Raw genomic sequence first — 24,686 nt, 5'->3', positions numbered from 1 at the left:
TTTTACAGTGGTATAGAGGTGTTATGTGTGCATTTTTAACTGTGGTTATCAAACAGTCAGAATAATTACATTTCACCATATAAAAATTAGGTTGTATCATTTTTACAGATGTTACCGTTTTTGATAACGAACTTCAATTTACATCTGCATCCTATCTCAAGCTACTGTCAAATGTGCATTTCTAAGAGACAAAAAATACTGTTACATTTATCATTTTTGTAATATTAATATTGCAGCCTGCACTGCAAACTGTGCTGAAGATATGTTTCATCAAAATCAAGCAACACAAACCTGTTTCATGATTTGAAAGAATATCACTCGTTAGAACATGCAGAAACTACGAAATGAATTTTTCTATTAAGATATTTATTAAGTTTTTGTCATGTTCTGACCATAAGGAGTAGTTTAAAACCAAAATTAATGATCTGGTTTCTACAACCTTTACTCAGGATCAAAAATCTGCCTTTAAACTTGAAAGAAATAAAGATTTGAAATTTATCGTGATAATTCTTTTGGCCATATCGCCCAGCCCTACTTCTTCCTGACAAAAATGGTAATTTAGTTTTTAGGTTTTTGTTGTAGTAGAGGTTAAAATTATTCACAGCACATGAAATTGACTTTAGCTGAGTAAAAAGCAGACATTCCTCAATCCCTGCCAAGAGTTCAGACGGGACCTCATGTAGTGTGTTAAAAATGACAGCATCAGCATTTCCCCATTAAAGTGTCGTGACCCCAGAACCACAAGGGCCCTTCTCTCAGCCTTGCTCTCGCTCTGCCTCCTTATGTTTTCTTTGTTTCTACACTCTGTTCAGCGGTTATGGCTTTTGCTTCAGGATTAAAGGCAGAATTCCACAGACACTGTAATGATGTTTACATTAGAATCTACCGGCCCGCAGGCATCTTGCCATATACCAGCATGTGTCAAACTCTGACTACCACTTACATTTGCCATGAATGCCCAAGTGATCTACTTAATATCGCCTTGTGTGTATTTAAACTCTGCTTTCCTGTCACATTTCGACACGTCAGACCATATTTTACTTATTGAGGAAAGATTGATTAGTTATTTGGAGTCAGACACACTGTAGTCAAGATCAACAGGGCAAATGTAAAGTTTTCAGCTGTTAATTTCCCCACACTGTGGACTTCCGTTTCAGAAAAGCGCACAGAAAATAACCTGCAAAATATGTCACAGAAATGTACTGGAAAGGACTATTAACTAGTCTGTTAGGAACATATCCTTCCGCCCATATCCCAGTCTACACTCATGCACTGCACTTACATCATATCTCTTGACTGGATGCCTTCTCTTTGGCTATAGCCTGTTTAATACACACAAAGCCTGCATTACCCTGTCGTTTTCATGCCAGCCATTTTAATTAGAGGGATGTCTGATCTCTTAGCATGTGCCTGCTTACTGGCTCTTTGCCTAACTGCAATTAATTACTGGTGTGCCTGCTCAAACGATCTGGCAGCCAGATAACAATTTCTCAGTGAGAATCTGCAGGGATTTCCTCTCCTCCGTTTGATCCTGCAACTGGGGTTTGCACGCCACTTAAAGGAATAGTTCACCCAAAAATGAAAATGTGATGTTTATCTGCTTACCCCCAGGGCATCCAAGATGTAGGTGACTTTGTTTCTTCAGTAGAACACAAATTATGATTTTTAACTTCAACCGTTGCAGTCTGCCAGTCGTATAATTCATGGCAATGGTAACAAAATCTATGAGAGTAAAAAAAAACATGCACAGACAAATCCAAATTAAACCCTACGGCTCGTGACGACACATTGATGTCCTAAGACAAGAAACGATCGGTTTGTGCGAGAAACCGAACAGTATTTATATCATATTTTACCTCTAATACACCACTATGTCCAACTATCTTTGGGCGCGCGCACGGCATCCGATGCGTGAGGTGTGTACGCGCTCTGGCGTAGTTTACGCAAGCGCCGGAAGTGATCTCTCGCGCGTATACGTCACTCATTGTTTACACAATGCACAGTCATTGTAGGTACGACGGCTAATCAAAATGGTACTTACTTGCACTTATTCGGATTGTTCAAACCGACTTAAAACTAAAAGATTACGTTCTCTCGCGCGAACTCATTCGGGAGTGCTGACTTTCCACGTATTCCCAACTTCTGAGCCTGCTCGCCTGAAGTTATGGTTGATTGCTCTTCGGCTGGATATCAACACACCCATTAACGTAAACTACGCCAGAGCGCGTACACACCTCACGCACCGGATGCCTGCGCGCGCTCAAGGAAGTTGGACATAGTGTTGTATTAGAGGTAAAAAATGATATAAATACTGTTCGGTTTCTCGCACAAACCGATCGTTTCGTGTCTTAGGACATCAATGTGTCGTCACGAGCCGCCGGGTTTAATTTGGATTTGTCTGTGCATGTTTTTTTTACTCTCATAGATTTTGTTACCATTGCCATGTATTATACGACTGATAGACTGCAACGGTTGGATTTAAAAATCATAATTTGTGTTCTACTGAAGAAACAAAATCACCTACATCTTGGATGCCCTGGGGGTAAGCAGATAAACATCACATTTTCATTTTTGGGTGAACTATCCCTTTAAGGCCATTTTCCTGGGAGTAGCAGGTGAGAGAAGTGGGTTATCAGAGCGCTGAGGACAACCTCTTTCAGATCTTGACAAATGTGTATGACTGCAAATAAATGGATAAACATTAAATTTTTTCCCCATTAAAGTATACAGACTGCTGGTGTGGACCTGAGTTCACAAAACTGGTTTCATAACAATGTTGTCAGACTTAAAAATCTAGTGTAAAAATACTCGAAAAAACCCCTGTAAACTCAATTCCACATCCGAGTAAACACGTTAAAATCTAAAATTGTTTTGCTGTTCATTTTGTTGCATTAAACTGCATTCAGAAAAAACAAATAAAGCTCAAGACAAAAGAAACAAAAATACATGTCATGAAAACATGGCATTAAAATGCACGGCACGAAATTAGATATAGCTAATTATAAAAATCATCATAAAAATAGCCACCTAGTAGGAAATGAGACATACCAATTGGAACAAAGAAGGTGACAAATATATATTTAAAATGTATTAGACCGCAAAGGTAGAGAATATCTGCTGAACTGTATGTCTAATTGTTACTTTTCTCCACTGACACTGAGCAGTATTTTCAATCAATCAATGTATAACATCAGCTAATAGTGACTGCACTGCTTCTATGACCAGCACAATAAGAGCATTGGGATTTTATAGTGAAGCTTAAACCGAGGGATTGGAGAGAAGTGCCTCATTGTAATCTTTATAATATTACATAGTCCATTACCCTCAATCCTCATGCTTTTATTCATGTGGGGAAACAGGAGGATGAAGGGACAGGGAGAGAGGGAGCTAACAAAAAATGGGTTAAAAGTACAGTAATCCCCTTACATATATGTTGTACAATAGCCCTGATTTTCTGCACGATATTCTGTATTTACATAGTAGCTGTGCATTTGCTCGTCCTCAATGCCCCTCACCAGCCCTCAGTGCTGAAGTTCTGCATCTTGCATTAGAATGTGCGTAAAGTTCACCGAACTGTTCAGAGGCTACATGCATGTGATTTTTTGGGGGGGCTTTTCTCATGAATTCACATTCCTACTTATAGCTTAAACTCTAAAGGATAACTAAAAGAGTTTTGCCATGTCTACAAACAAGACAAAATTGACCTACTGAAAAATAAAAAACAAAAGTGACTAGAAAATGGCTTAAAAATATTAAAATAGAACACAGTTATTATATTCTGTAATAATTTACTATTTCTGTTGTATTTTGATCAAATAACTGCAGCCTTGGTGAGAATGAAAGACTTACATTTTAATAAAAAATAAAAAAAAACATTTTAAATAACCTTATTTACCCCAAACAAATGATAGCTTATTTACAGTTTGTGATAATGCATGTGTCATGCAAGGTGAACTGGCAAAAAGGCCTAGCAATCTATATTTGATTGCAGAAAGATCTTTTCAAATATTTCTAAGTAGGCATCATCTTAGACAACTGCAGACAGAAAAGTTAGTGAATAAATCTAGAAATATCTGACCCATAGCATGATTGCTATGCACCCAAGTAAGAGCTGGATCTCCAAAATAACTGACCTGAAACTCTCTCATGCTACTCCAATCAGGATAATGAGCAGCGCAGTGGTTCAAGTCATTGAACTGATTAGATGTTTTGCTGTTGTTCTCATTAAACCACATATACTGTATCCAATGAAGCCTCACGTAAGCATCGATTGGCCTTAAACATTTTTATAACAACTGCCCTGAGGGCTGTTATTTTTATCAGACTTATTACTGCTATTCATATCAGTCATAAAATGCATTTAGCTCCTTGAACAAACATTGTTTTTATTATGGAGATTGATGCGAGCTGAATCTATGTTCTAAACAAACATATCAAGAGATTAGCTGAAGTCAGCTCAAGCAATTGTGGTCAGGCACACACTCACAGTAGAGTTTGCTATGGCATCGTTTCCTGCGTCACCTTTGGTCAACAGCGTCATTAATTAACTTAAGAGGAACAGTCTGTTTTTCCATACTATAGCCAAACCGGAAAAACGCTTCACTGATCCTTCCCTTCCTGGACGCTGTTTCCCAACCCTGGTGACTTCCCTTTTTTTATAATTAACACAAATTTCCGTATTCGGTTTTTCATTGTTAAAAGCTCACTTGGGTGCAGTTACAAAATCTGGACTGAAATCAAAAACCCTTGGAACACAGCAGTATTCCAAAATCAAAGCACCACACACAAACCCACAAGCATGCCCATCTACTTCAATCTGCCACATGCTGACCTCTGCATGTCTGAGTCAGCGAGGGAGAGGGGCAACAGGCCAGTGATTATTTTTATTTTTGAGCCTGGCCAGAGGAAGGATTTTGTTATCTGAATGATGTCAGTCAAACACCCACCCACACAGACCCCCAGATCACAGCCAAGGTCTTCTGCCTTGAAACAGATCAATCCACAGCGCAACACCAGTGTAATCCTGCATGTCTTCGGCTCAACAAAAACAAATCTCAGGTTTAATTCAGTTCGATTCTAAGTCCTAAATTATTCCACACCAGTCCACTGAGGAGAGGGGGAGGACTTGTTATTAGTCTTGTCATTAAATTATTTTTTATATATATATATATATATAATATATATTAATATATATTAATGTCTCACCCATACCTGCTACATAGGGAATTTATCAATACAGACACACACAAACAAAACATTCTAGAAGAAATGCCATTTTCTTATAAATGATTATTGCAGGTATCATAAAAGTTGTCAATAAAGTAAAAAGTATGTATTATACATGCATATAATATTGCATATTAATAGTTAAAAATTTAAATATAACAGTTATTACAAATAACAAATATTCTGATGAAAGAGAAATATTCTAAGTCTCCAATAACTAATAAGCATAATAATAAATTATAATAAATTAATGTTTATCAGTCAAAAAAATCCTATAGATTTAACTCTGAATGGTATTGTATCCTAAATAAGCATAAGACCCTATAATCCTGTCTGTCTGTTTTTGCTCCTAAAGCTCCTTAGTCTAGACTGACTCCTCTCAACAGGTTGAGAGAAAACCAGACGCAACCCTGATAAGCAGCAAAATCACCTCCTCAAGCAAATTATGAAGATAGCTAAGCATGTTCTTATGTAAGTTCTTACATTCGTTATCCAATTCTACAAAACCGTGAAACTGTAGACCATTAGCTGAAGTGATCATTTTAAGTATGCAACTAAGAGACGAGACGAGACGAGAAGAGAAGAGAAGAGAAGAGAAGAGAAGAGAAGAGAAGAGAAGAGAAGAGAAGAGAAGAGAAGAGAAGAGAGTCCTGTGTGAATAGCATCTTGTTCTGCTTGCTGATTGAGTATTTAAGTGCAATACCCTTTTATTGCAGCTCGAGCTCTAGTTGGAGCTGGGTTAGTCTCATTAGAGCACTGAGACAGCAGGAAGAACAAAATTTGGCTCTTGATGTGTGTCAGGAGAGCACTGCGCCTCTCAAATCCTTCCTGAGCTGAGAGACTAGGAGAGAGAGACAGAAACAAGAAACAAATAAAGAAGCCGTTCAACGTTAAAGGGAAAGCTCACTTTTGTCACCATTTACTCATCTTCATGTTGTTCAAAGCCTGCGTTACTTTTTCTTTAACGCGATAAAAAAGGAGACATTCTGAAAATAATGTACTTGTCTTTTTTACATGCAGTTACAATGAAGAGAAATTAAAGCTATCAAGCTTCAAAAGGACACAAAAGCACCATGAAAGTATCCCTAAAGTGGTCCATATGAAAGCTATATGATGATTGAGCTTTGTGCATCCCCGTTCACTGAAAATCAGCTGACTCTGCTCTACCTCTCATTGACAGTTGAGAGAAGTAGCACTCTCCAATTCATGAACAGATTATTCTTTTTGATGTGCTTTTTTCAGTGAGCCAATTGATCTGGTTCAGGAATGAACAAGCAGCCTCTCATCAGCACCGAGGCACAGGCCTCCCATCAAAACCAGTATCATCATATTTTGATAATATATTTATAGTGTTGTGGATATATGGCTGAATAATATCTTTTCACACAGTAGGGAGTCGTTCACAAACTGCACATGCGATAAATAGCTACTTCATCGCTGACAAACAATAGAAGTCATTTGCAAGTTCTTTTTCCTTTGTACAGTAGGTAAATATCCACCTCCAGTGCTCTTTTCGTTTTCTGTTCTTATAAAATATCCCATTATATGGTGTGAGAAACTGCTGCCAATGATTCAGTGCATGAGTAAACACGAAAAAACAAAACAAAAATAATTGTAGGACTTTTTGCAAACCCATCAAACCCAATTAAATCAAAAGAGTGATTAATTCACAATAAGACACAATTATTTCTAACACACATGATTGTTAAAATATTAACAGAAAAACAATTTTACGTCAGTACACAGTAATCTTTGGGCGTCCCGAGTTCGAATCCCAGTTCGTGGACCTTTTCCGATCCCGCCCCATCTTTCTTTCCCACTTGGCTTCCTGTCATTACACTATATCTGAATAAAGGCAAAAACAAATCTTAAATAAATAATTAAATACATTAAAATGATCTGGTCTTCGCAGTTAACAGCTCACTGGAGGGGAAGATTATCAATCAACTACAATGTCAATTTTGGTCTGTTTCTCAAACAAAGCTATATAATGACTTCAGAAGCATTTGTATGAAACTTGCTTTCGAACCCTACTTTGAAGCTTGAAAGCAGTAGATTCGTTTCAGCCACATGAAAAGAGTGACTAGCACAGCCTTTTTTTGTGTTGCACAGAGGAAAGGCCATCACACAGGTTTAAAATGACGTGAGGTGAGTAAATGATGATATAATTTTTAATTTTAAGCAAATCTTCTCATTAATGCATCTTAGAAAGAGGCAGAGGGGGAAAAAACCAAGCAGTGCTTGGAGGCTACATGTGGCTTGCGGGTTTGCGTACATGCACACAAAAAGCCGTCTGTCAGTGTCCGTGAGGTATGTGGTGTAAATGTCCTTGCTGCTGAGCGCCTGCATGCAGCACTGAAGTTTCCGCTCTTCCTTTTAGAAACCATTCTGAATATGAATAAAAAATGAGCTGAGAGCACAAGAGAAAAAGAGACTGCAAAAGAGGATGAGAACAAGACAAAGAGCTGGTGAGTCTTGAGAGAGTGGGTGGAAGATAAATTGCAGAAGTAGAGTGAACTTCGAGAAGAACGGAAGAACACACACTGTACAGGAGGGGGGTGAGCATGGAGAAAGGTGCCTGCATGAGAAAGAAATGACTGCGGGTTCCTTCAAGAAATGTGGCAGAAAGACTTGTTGTTGTTAAGGTGCTACATATACAAAAAAAAAATCTGCTGTAGAAATGTATTAATATATTAGCCGTGGGAGAGGCAAATCTCAGATGTCTAATGAAGTTCACACATCCCCTCCTTAAAAATTATTAGCATGCTTCTATGATGATGATTCAAAAGACACACAGCAGCACTAGTTGTTCACTAGAATACGGGTTCAAAGCATAAAACTTTCAATAATCAATTTTTTTTTCAATAATCAATCCTTCAGCAGGTAATTTTTTCCAAGGTGACTTAAAAATGAAACACAGAAATGGGTTTCAAAATAATACAAAGCTGGAGCAGAATACTAGGTGTTTTCTTGATTATAATAATGATGATAAAAAATTATAGTAATTATCTTTATGTACCGTATGTAATACGTACCCATATCTAATAGTAGGGGTGGGCGATTTGACCAAAATCTACATATCACCAATTTTTTCACGGTAGCGATATATATCACAATACAGTTATTTTTGCTTTAAATAAGGCCCTTATGATATCAACATTTTTGATACCACAGACATTTCAAAAATTTTGCAAGCAGTGTCAATATCACAAAAAAAACTAATACTAGCCTAAATAAAAAACAAAAAAAAACCTCAAGCTCACTGAAGACAAGTAAACAGTCAGCGATTAAATAAGAATACGATACTAATTACAAGCAATAGGACAAAAAACTATAGTAGAACAAATAAATAAGAAAAGCTACATACATTGTATAAAGTAATCAAATGAATAAAAACACTGCATATTCTTCACTGTGTAAATTAAATATATATTTCTTCTTATTAAAGTTACAAAAGTGATTTAATCAAGAGCAGTGAGAGATTTTCTCTTTTGTTGTTTGATTTACATGAATGACAGACAGCAGGAATATTAGACTGCTGTCACTTTAAGAGCTGCCAAATTACTGTGTTTACAAGGATACTTGCAAAGATGGGCATTTTGACACATACAAGTGTGCATATTTAACCATTCAAGGCCTATAAAGCAGCAAAAATAATTCCGTTCAATACTCCTGCGTTGTATGAGCACTGTTTTCATGTGTGCGCGCCTCTCTGACAGTGCTCAGAATTAGTCTCTCAGACAAGCGTGCGCATATAGCGAAATGAGTTCTCTTTCGTTGCTGATTGAATTTCAATGGTTTAAAATCACTTGTTTTTTAACCACAATGTTTAAAAATGCATGCATTTCGTGATGGTTAATCGTGTATACCGGTATATCTAACTTGATCATAACCATGAATTCAAGTTCTCAGATCAGACCTGCATGACGCAAAAGGATGCCATTTTGACCGATTACGTGGTCTCTATCCTGAGCTGTGTTTATTCAGCAGGTTTATTCAACAGTGGTGAAATGCTAAGATTCCTTTGTTGACAGAATAATTGTACATCACAATTGTTTGTACCCATTACAGTAAGCCAGACTCCCCACCTGACATGCAGGATATAGCTGCTGACCTTCCTAATGTGCCTGACAGCTTTGTTTACCGTCTACTCTTTGGCAGGAGCACAGTGCTTGATGATTTGTCCAAAGTAAATGCATTCTACAGTGATATGAGAAATACCTCATACAAGTGTAAGCTAAGACTGACTCATTAGACCACAGACACACTCCCATCACAGAGGTTTACATTTTTGTAGTCTCAATGGAGTAAATCTAGAATCCTGTTTATATAACACTGTGTTAATGCTGTTAAACAGAGAGCTACTGACTGGTATTTGTATATGGAGACTTAGAATGAAACAATTCCCGACTGCAGGATGAGTTTATTATTTACATTCAATCTTAATGTAGCTTATATTTACAAAGGACTGTTGATGGCAAGCCCAAGGTTTGGGGGGTTAGCCCATCTACCTGAACATGAGCTGTTCAAATGTCTGGGGTGAGTAAGAAATAAGAAATTAATTTTCTTAAAAAAATTCAAATTTTAAATTTAAAGTAATAGTGACATTTATAATGTTACAAAAGTTTTATATTTCAAATAAATGCTGTTCTTTTGAAGTTTTGTTTGAACTATTCAAGGAATCCTGATAAAAAAAGTATCATGGTTTGTAAAAAAAAGTTTGTAAAAAATCTTACCAACCCCAACCCCAAACACATGAACAGTATATCTTGCTTTAAATGTGAAAAGTTGCATGTTGAAACCTTTTTAAAATAAACCAATCAAAATGACAGGTACCAGTACATGTATATCATTAATGGCTGTGTGTTTGGTTGCCAGGCAAAACAGAAGAAATAGTTCCCTTTCAATTCCTGAGTTTGAATTTGAATTGAATTGGCCACAGAATTTGAATGACAGAGAGAAATGTACTAGATTGCAATATTAAAGTCAAGTCAAGTCAAGTCACCTTTATTTATATAGCGTTTTTAACAATACAGATTGTGTCAAAGCAACTGAACAGCATTAATTAGGAGAATTAATGCTGAATTAATAAAGAAATGTAACACAGGTGATGCATTCTATAAAATGAAGTGTTCTTCACAAAAGTTAATTAAATGATGAAATGTCTATTATATCTTCAATCCTTCAAACTACAAGGATTTGTACATTCAATTTCAATTTATCTTAATTCTACTTCCTTACATTCAAATGGCAAATCTGCAAACTGTTTACCACCTCAATTCAAATTCAGGAATTCAGGAACTGAATTGGAATTTTAAAGGTCTTCTCAATTCTAAATGGCACACAAACCTGTTGACTGCATTTTTGGACTTGACAGCTATGTGCGGCTCAGGCTCCACCATCGACTAAAGGGAAAGAAAGAAAGAACACTGTTACAGACTTCAAAGTTTATCGACGACTTGTAAGGTGAGGATTCACAGCAAAGTAATCTCAGATATCTTACTACAGCCACCACCTTCAGCAAACATGAAAAGAGATCATATAAATCACAGATCTTCAGGGAAGCTGAGATAAAAGACAAGCTTACAACCTCTTGTTGACAGCATTTCAAAACAAAAGCAAATCTGTAGTGTACAGAAGCAGAATTCATGTTAGGTCAGCAAAACAAGTCAAAGCGTTCTTGCTTATGTATGCAAATTACTGTAACATTTACGAAGCAAAAATGCACTGAACGGTTAACGTTTTCCAACTCACTCATAAAGTGTTTTGTGCTGTCCACATTAAGACCGACCCCCCCAATAGCGCTCTTAGCATCAGTCTAAATTACATTCAGTTAACAGGGTTGATTACTTTCAGTGTTGCTGGTTGTTATGGTTTGGATTTGATCTTGCTCCATTAGCAGGTGATTACCAGGTGAGTGCAGTAATAAAACAGACACAGCATACGGAAAAAAAGACAGAGGTAAAAACAGCAGCAGTCTGTTTATCTTTCCTGCTCAGTCCCACCGATCATCTCCCTCAGAGTGCATTAATTACTCCAGAATAAGAATAATCTTAAGGAATTAAGCATAATACGGCTTAATTCCACTGATGGTGAAAGCTGTATGTGCATTACAGCACAAGCGGATCTTACCATCCTTCCGGTCTCGCTTATTTCCTTCTATTCCCTCCATAGCATTCTATTGTTACACATAATGTATTCCATTATACAGAGTGCCATTCCTAGCCATTTACTTCCATTCATTTTCATTCTGTTCTATTCCATTCCATCGGTGAAAGCTGATATCTCATTGCTGCCATTGTGGCTGGTAACTGCATCCAACATCCTGATTGGATTGAAGGTGGGAGTGAACACTGGCAGGAGCCCAAAGTCTGGTGGCCCTGTGTTCGGCCACCCTCTCAGGTTCACACACACCCACAAAGGCTGTCCTTTAAGGCCCACGGAAGAGTTCACCGTCGAACAAGCACAGGTCTGCCATTCCCAGTGGGTAATTATTGCTTGCTGCAAGCCTACAGACATATACTGAATGTTATCTCAAGACCACTTTTAAGTCGCTATTATTCGCTTTCTGCCTCCTTTCAGGGGCATCTTTCTCAGGGTCCTCTGTGTCTCTCGCGCACAATCAGTTCTTCATTATCCCAGGTCAGATTCAGTAAATGTCTACCCTTCAATAAAGAGACTGAAAAAGAGGGTGAGACGGCTGCTTTACTGCTGTGAAGGATATCTGATGAAATGGGTTATAACTGAATTAGTGAATGAATCAACAGATTTTATTTAATCAAATTCATAAATTCACAAAGACTCATGATTGGCTCTCATGGTACACTCTAAAAAATGCTGGGTTGTTTCAACCCAACTTTGGGTCAAATATGGACTAACCCAACCATTGGGTAAAATGTTTACATTCAATTTTTAACCCAAAAGTTGGGTTAGTCCATATTTGACCCAAAGTTGGGTTGAAACAACCCAGCATTTTTTAGAGTGTAGATAGGGATCTTTCCTCTAGAGTCATGCATGCAGAAATCCAGTGAAAATTGTTGAAATTGAAAAAAAAAAAAATCAGTTACTAGTTTCTCACACAAAACAGAACTTCTACAGCTTTTCATGTTGCTTCATACTGGCTGTCTTCTTGGACAAGAGCTCTACTGCTTTCCTCAACAGTTCTCCAAACCCTCGCTGGAAAAAAATGACACTTTCTCCTCCATTTGCTAAACCACATGGACCATTGCAGATCATTACGAAGTGTTCAAGGCCCCTTGAGACATAAGAAGACTGTGGAAGCTGTCTGCATTAGTCAGGTCTCCATCATGAAGAGCAGACCAAAAGACTGACCTTGAATAATGGCCACGACACCATTAGTGCACCATTATAAATCTCTAACTGTCAGCAGCCAGCCTCTTTATCTTGGTTATGTGCGATAAAGCCAAAAAGTCTATAATTAGCCTGGCCAAGGTCCCATTAATTCCACTTTAAACTTTATGAGCCACAATACATAGGCTAGCTTGTTTTGTCTTCTGTAATTCACTATATTAACTAAATAGTCATATATAGGCTACCATTGCATTCAAATAAAATTACCGAAAACAATGTTTTGATCACACTGCCCACACCTAGATCTTTACAGGGCCTCATTTATTCTATTTTGGACTATATGAAGAATTAAGATCATGAACAGAAACACACAGACTGCAAAATACATTACCGAGAGTAACCAAGTAGTCAACATTCAACAGTCAAAAACACTGACCTTAACACACAAGGAAAATGTGTAACAGATGCCTCACAGATGCAAACTGGGTAAATAATGTTTTGTATTCTGATTAAAATACAGTTAACATTGGCTGGCAGCATATCACATTGTTTATTACTTAGCAGAGCTGATGAAACCAGAGACTTGCACTGAAAACTAAATAATCAACACATAAGATGAAATCATCAGATGAAAGGAGTATTCAATGAAGCCCGTCTGACTTCACAGAGGAAATTAACAGATATCCTGCTCATTTTTCCGACTTTGAAGCATACCCTACTGCCACATAAAACTCCATACAATCTCCTACATATGAGCTACTGATAATGAAAACTGCTCAAACAATTGCCGGTTCCACAATTAAATACTGAGGGTGCTTCATAGTGTTCTCTAGCCTCAATGCACATACATTTTCACATATACTTTTGTCCCATCCATTGCTCTTTTGAATGTGATTCCCCTATTAAAATGTGGGTGTCATTTCCAAAACTGTGCAGCGTGTATGTGGCAGAAAAACAGAAGTTTTATACAAATTCTGAATGGATTATATATACAAAGCCTAGAAAGCAAAGCACACAAAGAGCACTCCCTTTATAATCACTAAAAAGCTGTCATCATTCTTAGTTCTTCGCGATCTCATTACGTTTTGTTATAATGAGAGAATTCAGCAATGGACAAAAACTTGAGCGGTGAGTGGATTCTAACATAAACACCTCTGATCGGCATTTAAGAAATCAGCAGATATGTCTGTGATTGGGTACATTGCTCAACGCTGCAAAAACACAATGTAAATAGAAACCTTTTGACGCTCTCCAGAGTGCAAACACAAATATGCACTGGATAGTTTGCCAGATCGGTGTCGCCAATAGGATAGTGAATAGAGAATATCTCGAGTTTTTCCCGTGGGTGCTCAGCCATTCTGTATCGGTGCTTATGCACCATTAGTTTCATAAAAAATGACTAAAAAAATATTTTGGTTATACTGGCCACCCCTAGATCTGTATGTGGCCTTTTACTCAGTTTCACTTCACCTCCACTGTGACAATCCATCCTACATTATGATCTTAAAAGGCCAGATCCTCAGTCCCCCCCACAGAGTGCATTAACATGGTCATTAATCAACTGACCTACAGTTCATCACCCATGCTGTAAAATAAAATTAGTCATGGCTTAGAGCTGTGAAAAGCTGACAAAACTTAGACTCAGAAGCATCTGGAGGCCAGCTTTCAAACACTCCCTGTTCACACCTTCACAAGAACACACAGACTGCACCCTGTAGTTAATTCCAATGGGCACATAGAAGTTCATCTGTATCAATCACTTGGGATTTGAAAACATCTGGCCAGGCTTTTTAAATGTTGTATTTTGAAACAGAGGCTAATTTAGATGCAAATCATTAGAATAACTGGCCAGATTGCCAAGTGATTGATTCATAAAACAGTTATGCATGAGGTAAATTTAAATTATGTAAAGGATAACACAGTCAGCCCATCATTACTACAAAAAAATTTCGATTGGGACCTGATGCACTTACCAAATGCACTTTAAATGTTAATATAAACTGAAATTATTTTAATATGTGACAAGAGACCAATGTGTACTATGAGAGATATGAAACAAGCACAACTATGCAAGAAATTGGTAGGCAGGGACAACTGTCAATTATCTAATAATTTAATGAAGTTTTATCATTTTAAAAATCTGCATACATTTAGGAAACCAAAATCGACGTTTTTTGAGGAAGCCAACACAAAAAAAAGAAAGAAATAGAAAGAAATATTGCTCTGTACTCTCATATCCCACCACCTGTCCAAACAGCGATTACTTGAGTATTATTTACTGAAAAAGCTCAGTGTTGCTGATAATCCGGGACTAAGCTGAAAATCTGGCTGAGATGTATACGGCTGCTCTGCAGTCAACCCATTCTTCAGGCTTTCCTTGTAACAGATCAAAAAAAAGCTCAATAGATTATCCTTTCTCCATGGATGAAGAGAGATACAGAGGAAAAGTCTTATGTTTGTTGATATATAAGGCTATAGAATGACTGAGTACAGCATGTTTAGTGCGGTGAACATCTATAGTTATGGTGAAGAGTGTAATTTTTACATTACTAGCATCAATTGTGAAAAAGTGATTATTTTCAAACAGGTTTCCCAAACACTTCCCCGTCATTGGTCAAGCAAACCGATAGCCCTACTCCAAACTCACACCATCGGTTGAGCCGATGTTGCTATGCTGGGCTGGTCGGGATGTGCAAACAAACAAAACAAGCAAAGTTTTGATAGCACCACAACATTTACGCTTCTTGAGGCATTCAACCTACAAATAGCTTGCTTATATTTGTCTCTGCATATTAAGCTGGAGTAGGAAATAGTATTTTACATTGGAAAAAATAACAGGCTTTCTGGAGTTTCTGAATACCCTGGTAACTCGATCAGTAAGTTCCAGCCTTTCATTGAGCGAAGGGTAACGCTGCTGAATTTTTTAGCTAAAACCATTTTCTGAGCCAAGCATTAGCAACAGATTTATGCTTATGCTGGCATGACTGCACATCCTCCGACAGCCCAGGCATCTTAAATGCAAACATTACTAACTGCAACTCGAAGAGCTTAGTGTGATTTTCTTCAAGATGATTTCATCTCACACTGATGCTGGGAGTCAGCGACTGGTCAAGCAGAGGATGGGGATGATCAAAGGAAGATATTACGCAGAAAGCTTTCATACAACAGACCAAAAAATTTTTTTAAAGCAAAGTTAAAAATGGTAAATAAACTTTGAACAAGAAAAGATTTAAAAGCTTGCACTACCCTTCCCTTAATCTTTGAAGATACATGAAATACAATATTTTAAGTTAATATATATAGTCAAACATGCAGCCAACAATTCAAGCTTGGTTCTAAAAGCATCATATGCACTACTTATTTATGATGCCTAAGAGACCTCATTTTTGGCCAAATCCCAAAGCAGTGTCTTTCATGGATAAAGACTATTTTAAAATGCATTGTAACAAGCTTAATGAAATAGTAAATATATTTAATAAATAACAAAACTATATAATTCAATAGCAAAAAGGCTGTGAGGGAAGTTTTGGAATAGACCATATGTTTCACTATCACAAGCAAAATAATCTCATGAAACATCTTCAAGACATGCACATCTGTATGCAGGCCAAGACACAAATCTGAAGCAATGCAATCAACTTCAATTCTGCCTAGGTCAAGAAGAGAGTTCGGCAACAGACAGTAAGTCTTCAACTCATACAGTACACTCTGCACCCTGATAACAGGAAATTAAGAGTAAAGTGATGAACAGTGCAATAAAAGCCATAAAAGATAAATCAAGGAAAAACACGTGAAGCATCACAGAGCTCAGGGGACCAATTGTTAAGAAAACAAGACATATTCTCTTTTATTATCCAATTTTGTCCAGGGACTTTCTGTTGGAAAGCAAACTCTATTAGGAACCGAATGGGTTTTAAAAGCTTGCACTACCCTTCCCTTAATCTTTGAAGATACATGAAATACAATATTTTAAGTTAATATATATAGTCAAACATGCAGCCAACAATTCAAGCTTGGTTCTAAAAGCATCATATGCACTACTTATTTATGATGCCTAAGAGACCTCATTTTTGGCCAAATCCCAAAGCAGTGTCTTTCATGGATAAAGACTATTTTAAAATGCATTGTAACAAGCTTAATGAAATAGTAAATATATTTAATAAATAACAAAACTATATAATTCAATAGCAAAAAGGCTGTGAGGGAAGTTTTGGAATAGACCATATGTTTCACTATCACAAGCAAAATAATCTCATGAAACATCTTCAAGACATGCACATCTGTATGCAGGCCAAGACACAAATCTGAAGCAATGCAATCAACTTCAATTCTGCCTAGGTCAAGAAGAGAGTTCGGCAACAGACAGTAAGTCTTCAACTCATACAGTACACTCTGCACCCTGATAACAGGAAATTAAGAGTAAAGTGATGAACAGTGCAATAAAAGCCATAAAAGATAAATCAAGGAAAAACACGTGAAGCATCACAGAGCTCAGGGGACCAATTGTTAAGAAAACAAGACATATTCTCTTTTATTATCCAATTTTGTCCAGGGACTTTCTGTTGGAAAGCAAACTCTATTATTTATAATATACAGTACCTACAGTACTATTAACATCAGTCCGGGCAACACAATTACAAGTGGCCAGCGCTAAATACAGGTGTAAACAGACTCCAACACTTTTTTTGTCAGTCCTGTAGCTTAATTACTTCAATTTCTTGAATGGCAACTTGAAATTTCGGCGCTTTAGACCAAACATATTGAAAACTCTGATGTGACATGTCTACACACAGAATACCATTATTTATAATCTGTCCAACTGGTGCTGTAAACAATATGAAATTAGGGTAAATAACAACCCAATTTAAAACAATAAAAAAAGAAAAATGGGCCTTGAATTCTGTTTGTCCCAGATCTTGCAGAGACACATTATGAAGTTGTAGCTCGGTCTGTTCCACATTTGGCTACAGACAAACATGGATAAAGTTCAATATGACATCCAATGTGCACTCAGCAATTACAACCCCCAGGAAAAAGTAGATTGATTTCCTCTACCGGTTTGTCGAACTCTGGTTTAGTTCCTTACTTAACTGTGCAACAGCAGAGATTTGACACTTTCAGGCCAGAGTAGAACTGAATAATTCATTTTCTGAATAGTGGTTCAGTGCTGAACAGGCAAAAATCAGTTGATCACAAATGAAAGTAAAATGCTGCAGTGTCATATTTAAAGGGATAGTTCACCCAAAAATGAAAATTCTGTCATTAATTGCTCACCCTCATGTCGTTCCAAACCTGTAAGACCTCCGTTCATCTTCGGAACACAAATTAAGATATTTTTGATGGAATCTGAGAGCTCTCTGACCCTGCCATAGACGGCAAGGGTACTACCACGATCAACGTCCAGAAACGTAGCAAGGAGATCCACTGAATCCACTAAGCGCAAACACCGTATGTTGTTCTGTGTCAGCCGCACCACACGGATACCTTTTCTACGTTGTTTGTGCTTTGATTTGAACGAAAAAACAACGTATCCGTGAGAATTGTTGAATAAATTATTAATTTTTTCTTTGCGCACAAAAAGTTTTGTTGAACCCCTGATGTCACATGGATTATTTTACCGAACTCCTTGCTACGTTTCTGGACGTTGATCGTGGTAGTACCCTTGCTGTCTATGGGAGGGTCAGAGATGGAAGGGTCAGAGAGCTGTCAGAATGCATCAAAAAAATCTTAATTTGTGTTCCGAAGATGAACGGAGGTCTTACGGGTTTGGAACGATATGAGGGTGAGTAATTAATGACAGAATTTTCATTTTGGGTGAACTAACCCTTTAACCCTCTTTGGTCACATCTGACTGAAAAACGATAAAAAAAAGAGACTTGGTGACTTTTGTCATACACTGAAAAAAAGAAATGATTCATTGAATTAGCTAAAAAAAAATTAAGGTAAGTGGTTGCAATCAATTTATTTTAGCTACATTGAAATAAACAAATTTAGTTGACTAACTTTCATCATTTTTTTTTATTTAAATGTAGCTAAAATAAATAGTTTGCAACCACTTACCTTAAAAAACTTTAGTATCATTTTTTTTCAGTATATTAGCTATGTGAACACGCAAAAATAAATAAATAAATGCATAAAACATGCACCTGATTTGGACATGTTAAAGGATTGAAAAATAAAAAGTAACGCTTGGTACCGTCATGGTCAAAAATACACAGAAATCCGAAAAAAAAAAAAAATTTTAATTATGGAAAAAAGAAAAAAGATAATAAAATGTATAAAAAAATAAAAAAATTTAATTCCCCCCCAAAAAATTCTAAATAATAATAATAAGCAAAAAATATTATTGAACAAAAATATACTAGATTGATTTTCCTGAGGAAAAAGGTGTTACTTTTCAAGGCTGTGGTCACTTTTGACCATGAAGGTACCAAGTGTAACCCACAAATGAAGAGGCTCAGAAGACTGATTAGTGTTCAAAGTCTGAATTCTAAATACATATTAGATTTTAATTGACTGCATTAAATTAATTAAGTGGCCTTGATTAACTGAGTGTACCTGTGACTGAGACAAAACCTGACAAGTGTTTAAACATGACGTGAGACTACATGTAAATTTAAATTTTGTAAAAGTATGAAATGTAGATAACAGACAAATGTTATCAAGTATTATGACTGTTTTACATTCTTGTAAATATGCAGGTTTTAAATGGAAGCAATCTTAGATAAAAATGAAGAGTTCCCATTTGAAAATAGAGCACCTATGTTGAGTACATCACTGATCTAGTCATTGAAATGACATGTGCAAACATCAGACGTGTCCTAAAGACCGTAAATCTGGCGCTTTGTGTCCGATAACAAGTCACACAGCCTCTGATCAGAAGAGTTTCATCCCTCCCAGATACACAAACTAATTAATCTCACACCCCACTGATCAAATCAAAAATAACAGCCCGGAGCACTGAATCTATGACGAACATAATAGATTAACCCAACACAGCCTTGCAGCTAGTCAGTTATGTAAAAAAAATTATATACTAAATTGTAATCTACTAATCTATTATGGAAATTCTAATATTCCAGAACAATATTGAAATTCACAGGGAACATGCTCATGTAAGGCACTGACGAGTTTGTCCTCTTATGCAAACTAAAATTGCCCCCAGCTGTTTGAAGGTTCATGTCGGCTTCATTACTTCTCTGCGTTTCATCTTTGCTGGTTTGGTTTGGCGCTCCATTAAAGCATGAAAAAGATCTCTTTAAACAATAGTCTGAATAGAAAATGCATTTCCGAAATGACATATTAGCAGGAGTTTGATTAAATTACAGATGTGTTTTAGCACTTAAAGGGCACTAGGAAGAAGTGGAGGAAGAAGTAGCCAGAGAGGATGAACCATCTTACATTTCAGAAAAAAAATAAGTGATAAATCAATGTTCTCACAGAATCTGGGAATATGTGGATGGTTGGAGGCTATGAAGAAGGCCACTCACTATAGCAACTGCATCTCAGCGACAGAATGAAGAGAATCATAAAACACTCACTGTGCTGCAGACTGTAGCGAGTTATTAAACCTCGTTACAAGTCAAGCTCTACACAACCGCTCTCAAATTAGTTACAGACACACGCAAGACATTCAGACGCTCGTAAATGTGATAGGACCCACTTGCTTTTGCAGCTGAGAACTCTCTCCGTTTGGAAGTTCTGTTTGATGTGCAAAACTGACTCTTGAGAATATTTAACACCAATATTAGGGTCATGAGACACAAAGAGTCTAACTCCTTCTTTAGAGTCCCTGATGATAAAGGAATTTCTTCAACATGAGCACCGGAGATCATGCAAAGCAGAACTGCTGTCAAAACACCGATCCAGTTACAGCAACAAAGACTTATATTATGTCATTATGAATCAACGCATTTACATAACCACAACAGTGCATTTGAGTTATGGGTAGAGTTTCAGACAGTTCAAAGGACATGTAGTTTTCCTTTGAAACATAAGTTTACATATACAAACAACAGTGAAATATCTCTAAGCTCTGATATAGTTGGTGAGCAGTAACCCAGCCTATATGCCATACTTTAAAAAGAAATAATGTAATATGCTAGATCTAGAATGGGGACCCTGTTTGGAGCAACATTTTTCAAACAACATCATCTTTAAAATACTTTTAAAAAATGTAATCAGTTGATTCACCAAGCTTGTGAGTTTATCTGACACCATTATCCCCCTTAATATGATGATGTCAAATGTTATAGATGCAATACATGCAATACTGGGGCTGTTAGGTGATTACAGTATATGCGAATGTTTTGAAAATGCCATTATATACCAGTTCTTTGGAACTATATCTACAAAAATGGTTTCAAGACTTTGCAATAAGGGCCAATATGCTAACATTAGTTAAGTATAGTGAACATGAACTAACAATTAAAATACTTCTAAAGCAGAGTTTTTATTCTTAGTTTATGTTAATTACAACATATTAAAACCAAATGTATCTGTTAATAGTATTTAATGGACCCAAGCTGACATGAACAAACAATGAACAGTTGTACTTTTAATAACTAATATTAACAAAGATGAATAAATACTGTAACAAACGTAATGCTCATTGCTGGATAATATCGTAATAACTTACTACAGTACTAAATAACGTTAACTAATAGGATCTTATCGTAAAGTATTACCAAAAACTTCACTTAATTTACAGCAAAATGACATGACAAGGTCTAAAAAAGGTATTATTTGTATGTAATGTATTTAATGTATCAGTAAAAAAAAAAATACTATGGAATTATTTTTATTCCATTTGCTTTGTAAATCAAAAGTAATACAAATCTAACATGCTAGATGGATGTAACACATGTGGGTAGTTGACAGAACATGTCAGTTACAGCAGTGTCCTGCAGTGTGACTTGCGATACTCCATCTAAAACATTTTTTTTTGTAGGCTATAAATATTATGCATACAGTTGTAATAACTACAGTAAAGAAAAGGGTGGTAAAATGAAGAACGTATTACCATTTACAGCATCTAAAATATGTACCCTAGCTATTTTTTTATGCTTTTATGGTTTTATGCTGAACTGCGATTTTCTCTGCAAATCAAAAAACCAGACGCATAAGTTAACGGTGCAACATAGCAGACACATGAACTCCGCAGAGGCTGACTCCAATTCACTTTGCTCCTAAAACGTCTGGCGGCATGATAAACTTGTATATTGACGGCTTACCTGGCTGTAATGTCTTCCCAGCAGCGTTGAACGGAGCAGGGCAGAAACTACGGAATCACTTGCACCGCACGCACCCGTTCGCATTCAAATGCTCTGTGTGTCTCTTCTGTGGTAATCGATCGAAGAACGGAGCGCCTGGGGGCGCACACAGTGAACACGTCTGCGAATGATTGTCTGGATGATTATTTGCTCAGTGATCAGCGTGCTTTTCCATGCCTCACTGAGTTTTCCTATCCCAGTTATTCCCGATCACAGCTGCCGCAGAATCCGCACGCGCTGCCTTTTACATCGTCGCGCGCTCAGAGCGCACGCACAGCGCGGCCGCATAGTACCTGCTACTCGCCTCCTCTTCTTCACAGGCGGTGAATCAGGTCAGGGAGGAGGCGTCCTGTTTTTTTATAACGTTGTCAAGAGACCTGTCTGTGTCTTCTCTCCTCGCGTATCCGGCGCGTGTCTCACATCCCTGCGGTTCACAGCAACAGCAGCAGCCGCGCGTCAGATCGCGCTCCGCACAGCCCAACAGCACTGCCTAGAGTTCTGCACAGACACAGCACGACACAAATTATTAAATAAATAAACCGAGATGATATGAATAAACGCTCGAACAGTACATTCTGCTCTCTTTTGAAAGAACACTTTGGCACGAAATTAAAAATATTGTGTACAAATCATATTAAAAATACAAATCAGTGGCCTATAGAGGAGCCAGGAAGGCAATCTGTTTTTGGTCTGATATAAAAAAAAAAAAATCCATCACATTAATTTATGTAATAATCATTTTTAGACAAAGTTACGGTGCAGTGCTGCATTTTAGTACATCTAGACGGATGTACTGTTACTTCCTCTACAGTCAAAAATTTGGGTGTGACAGCAACTTGTCTTTTAAAAATCATATTTCCCATGTTACAAAAACAGCATTCTTCCATCTAAACACTGCCAAGCTACAGAACATGTTACCTGTTTCTGATGCAGAAAAGCTAGTTCATGCATTCATGACCTCTAGACTGGACTATTGTAATGCACTGCTAGCTGGTTGTCCTGCGTCTTCAATAAACAAGCTACAGGTGGTCCAAAATGCAGCGGCTAGAGTCCTTACCAGGTCAAGAAAATATGATCATATTACCCCAATCTTACAGTCTCTACACTGGCTACCTTTTAAGTTCCGTATCAGTTACAAAATATTACTACTTACTTTTAAGGTATTACTAAATATTACTATTTACCTTAATGGTTTAGCTCCTGCGTACCTAATCTATCACACTACAATCCATCCCGCTCCCTAAGGTCGCAAAACTCTGGACTTCTGATAGATAGCAAAGTCCACTAAAGGAGGTAGAGTTTTTTTCGCATTTGGCTCCCAAACTCTGGAATAGCCTTCCTGATAACGTTCGGGTTTCAGACACACTCTCTCTGTTTAAATCTAGATTAAAGACACATCTCTTTAGCCACGCATTCACATAAAGTATAGTGCTTCCCGATGCCATAGAAGAACCTTTTTGTCTAAATGTTTCCATAAAGAACCTTTAGCATCTGAAGACCCTTTCTGTTTCACAAAAGGTTCTTTGTGGCAAAAAAGGTTCTTCAGATTATAAAAAGGTAAGAAAGAGATGGTCCTTTAAAGAACCTTTGACTGAATGGTTCTTTGTGGAACCAAAAATGGTTCTTCTGTGGCATCGCTAACTCACCGAATAACCGAACATATTAACATGATGTTAAGTGAAGGAAGTGAATCCGGAAATGAATAAATTAACATTTTGTAGACCTATTTCCACAACCATTTATATATAAGACTGTATTTCAATATAAAACAGTCTATTTCAAAGCATGTTGACTTAATAAATGTTACACACACAAAAAAAAAAACTTTGGTAGTATGTTTATTTGATTCTCGTATTCTGTCAAGCTGTATATATTAAGGAGTTTAGGTTGGCATGAAACCAAAAGTTTGTCAGATAATAAAAAAATATTTATTTTGTCTGTTCACCCTCCATGTACCTTCTACTTAAAGGGTTAGTTCACCCAAAAATGAAAATTCTGTCATTAATTACTCACCCTCATGTCGTTTCAAACCCATGAACCTTCGTTCATCTTCAGAGCACAAATTAAGATATTTTTGATGGAATCTGAGAGCTGTCTGACCCTGCATAGTCAGCAACGCAACTGAAATGTTCCCAAGTCCAGAAACGTAGCAAGGAGATCGGTAAAATAATCCATGTGACATCAACAGTGTTGGGGGTAACGCATTACAAGTAACGCAAGTTACGTAATCAGATTACTTTTTTCAAGTAACTAATAAAGTAGCACATTACTTTTTAATTTTCAGAAGGAAATATCTGAGTTACTTTTTCAAATAAGTAACGCTAGTTACTTTGTTTCCCATGTCTTGACTGACAGCTCTCGTGTTGCCATGTTGAGCCTCAAAATAAATAAAAACAGTCAAATGCAAACTCAGAATATTATATAAACCTACAATAATTAAATATGTTAAATAAGACAAATATCATTTATGTATTTAATCCCATTTTATTAACCAATGTCTTTGCTACTGACCTTCGATGATCTAATTCAACCATACTAATTAGCAAAAATGACACATTCTTTCTTCTCCTGCATCACATTCTTCATGCAATTTGTTTGAGCTGCGCCCTCTACTGTACAGATGTGAATTTTCATTTGCTTCAGCCTGAGGCGTAATCATTTCACTTCTGTTGTGAAAAGGGCTTTTACATTTGTAAAAGAATAACTTTTTTATATTAAAAATAAGCAAGCAAGCCCTGCCTAGATTTAAAAAGTAACTCAAAAGTAACGTAACGCATTACTTTCCATAAAAAGTAACTAACGTAATTAGTAACTTTTTTTAGGGAGTAACGCAATATTGTAATGCATTACTTTTAAAAGTAACTTTCCCCAACACTG

The 24,686-nt window shown here is 36.9% G+C and overlaps 1 protein-coding gene across 6 annotated transcripts in view; it reads right to left on the bottom strand.

The window, feature by feature from the left end:
• The window catches only part of wscd2 (WSC domain containing 2), a 53,168-nt gene extending 30,829 nt beyond the window's left edge, over window positions 1-22,339 (bottom strand). For 3 of the 6 annotated variants that reach the window (XM_016556519.1, XM_016556520.1, XM_016556522.1), the window contains exons 1-2: window positions 21,771-22,339; window positions 10,576-10,631 (exon numbers count right to left, since the gene is read on the bottom strand). The gene's annotated coding sequence lies outside the window, so the exon portion shown is untranslated. The remainder of the gene's footprint in view (window positions 1-10,575; window positions 10,632-21,770) is intronic. The other 3 variants (XM_016556521.1, XM_016556523.1, XM_016556524.1) reach the window with 1 other exon arrangement.
• Window positions 22,340-24,686: the final 2,347 nt, after the last annotated feature.

The sequence above is a fragment of the Sinocyclocheilus rhinocerous genome, unplaced genomic scaffold (assembly GCF_001515625.1).
Source record: "Sinocyclocheilus rhinocerous isolate Xijiao unplaced genomic scaffold, SAMN03320098_v1.1 scaffold2844, whole genome shotgun sequence".
Lineage (NCBI taxonomy): Eukaryota > Metazoa > Chordata > Actinopteri > Cypriniformes > Cyprinidae > Sinocyclocheilus > Sinocyclocheilus rhinocerous.
This window is presented reverse-complemented; position numbering and strand designations above follow the sequence as displayed.